We start from the raw sequence: 2,500 nt of genomic DNA, 5'->3' as shown, positions 1-2,500 counted from the left end.
ATGTTATATCTCTGTATATTGTTGTTGGCAGTTTATGTTTATGCTCATCTTCTGATAAAATAGTTCCCCAAGAACTTCTGACATATCAAAAACTCTCCTGTTTCGGAGTTCAAAGAAACAAGCGCATTGCATATTCATGCCTCATATCTTAAGCAGTCCCTTTCAACGCTGTCCCCATCAAACTAACAAAACAACATCCCATCACCTTGCCCTAACCTGTCCCTATTTTACATATTCTCTGTCACTGACCAACAACAAGTTACGCTTAAGAACAACAACAGCAACTGCTTTCTGCTTCTGTTTTACGCGGCTCGCCATATGTTTTTCAGATTGACCCCACCGGTTGTCCACCGGACGTCACTTGTCCCCCGTCAGGAGACCAGGGAACCATGAAGAACAAAGGGGATCAAAGAGTCGACCAGTCAACCAAAAGAAAGCAGAGTCTACTTAAAGGTACAGCTCATAAAACTAAATAAATGAATGCCTTTTTTAAACCTGTACAAGCTTAAAAAAGTGAACAGACGCAAATGATTTTGAGCTCATCATTGCCAAGAGCTTAATCAATGAGACTCGATATTTTAAAGTCATGCTATAGCTTGCTGTGGAAAAAAAAAACAAAAGAAAAAAACATTGATATCATCATGATATACCATAAATATACATTCATTAATTCATTTTCCTTCGGCTTAGTCCTTTTATTTATCAGGGGTCATTACAGTGGAATGAACCGCCAACTTATCCAGCATATGTTTTACCCAGCGGATGCCCTTCCAGCTGCAACTTATCACTGGGAAACACCTAAACACTCTCATTCACACATATACACTACGAACAATTTAGCTTACCCAATTCACCTACTGTATAGTGCATGTGTTTGGACTGTGGGGGAAACCGGAGCACCCGGAGGAATCCCACGCGAACATGGGGAGAACATGCAAACTCCACACAGAAATGCCAACAGAACCAACCAGAGACTTTCTTGCTGTGAGGCGATCATGTTACACACTGCGCCATTCTGCACCCACACTGAAAACGGTGTTGCATGCAGAACTGTTACAATTTATTTGGGTTTAATAACTTGATTTGTTTGTTTAAATTCAGCCCAAATAAATTGTTTACAACCACTTAACTTAAAAAATAAATAAATAAATAAATAAAATGAGTAAATCCAAGGAATCATCTTTGAATATTTTTTTCAGTCCTTAAAAAACACACAGGTTCATTAAAAAAAAATAATAATAATGATTACAAATGCAAAATTTAATAATTTGCAATAGATTTGTTTACTGAACACTGATTCATTATTGAGCAAGGAAATTATACAACATACTGTATGCGAGAGTTCGAGTTTTCTCAAAATGATTCATTCTAGTTCAAACAAATTATTCACTCATTCATTATCCAGCAAGTTTTTTACGCAGCGGAAGCCCTTCCAGCTGCAACCCATCTCTGGGAAACATCCACACACACATTCACACACACTACGGACAACTTAGCCTACCCAATTCACCTGTACTGCATATCTTTGGACTGTGGGGACCCGGAGGACACCCATGCGAAGGCAGGGAGAACATGCAAACTCCACACAGAAACGCCAACTGAGCCGAGGTTAAATCTGCAGCAACTGCGTGATGCTATCATGTCAAATCTCTGAGGAATATTTCCAGTGCCTTGTTGAATCTATGCAACGAAGGATTAAGGCAGTTCTGAAGGCAAAAGGGGGTCCAATCTGGTACCAGTAAGATGTACCTAATAAAGTGGCCGGTAAATGTATTTTCAGGAGAAAAGATAAAGTTTTAATTGAATTGGAATGTTATAACTTTATGTTTTTGTAATGCATTATCTGCTGAGGACAAAAAATATGTAAAAAGAAGAAGTTCAGAAACTTTGTGAAGTAAATTACTGCATGTGTGTGTGTGTGTGTGTGCAGGACAGGAGCGCCTTTTAAACACTTCTGTAAATTTGCTGTTAACACAGATTATGCAGGAACGATAAGGCTGCACGAGATAATTAAAGTGCAGCTGCCGAGTTGTGGGAGGTCCGCGCTGAAGTTAATTAAAAGAAAGGTACTGCAGGATCGGCACACAATCATAATGAAAACAAGAACCCCCCCTCCTCAAATTAATGCCCCGACACTGGGATGTGCTGCCTCTATTTTCACATTAATAAATGAAAAGCTCCGTACAAATGAGAGGCTTTAATTCCAGCACGCTCCTGATGGGATGCTCAGAACGGAGGGGAAGCACTGAAAAATTTACCCTCCTTAAGACGCTTCCAGCTGAGTGCGAGAACAATGAGAGCCTGCTTACAGACTTTAGTGGACCTGCTTACACTGTAAGACTTGGGGTTTTGAGAGGATGGGTGAAAATGAAAAGCTGGGTTATACAATGTCATTTAAAGGTTTGGTGTGAGGACAATAAAACACATTTTAACTCAACTTAAATGCTGCAGAGCTTTAGTTGACTCAACTTAAATATAAATATATTTATAATCTTATAAG

The 2,500-nt window shown here is 39.2% G+C and overlaps 1 protein-coding gene across 4 annotated transcripts in view; it reads left to right on the top strand.

Annotated features, from left to right (window-relative positions):
* Positions 1-2,500, top strand: part of LOC147846650 (uncharacterized) — a 194,809-nt gene that overhangs the window by 91,288 nt on the left and 101,021 nt on the right. For 3 of the 4 annotated variants that reach the window (XR_015476104.1, XM_087236632.1, XM_087236633.1), the window contains exon 2: positions 330-453. The gene's annotated coding sequence lies outside the window, so the exon portion shown is untranslated. Of the gene's footprint in view, positions 1-329; positions 454-690; positions 2,436-2,500 lie in introns of those variants that run through there. The other variant, XR_015476105.1, reaches the window with a different exon arrangement.

Source organism: Danio rerio, chromosome 1 (genome assembly GCF_052040795.2).
Source record: "Danio rerio strain M-AB ecotype USA chromosome 1, GRCz13ab, whole genome shotgun sequence".
Classification (NCBI taxonomy): Eukaryota; Metazoa; Chordata; class Actinopteri; order Cypriniformes; family Danionidae; genus Danio; species Danio rerio.
Note: the sequence above shows the minus strand (reverse complement) of the source record. Positions and strands in the feature narration are given on the sequence as shown.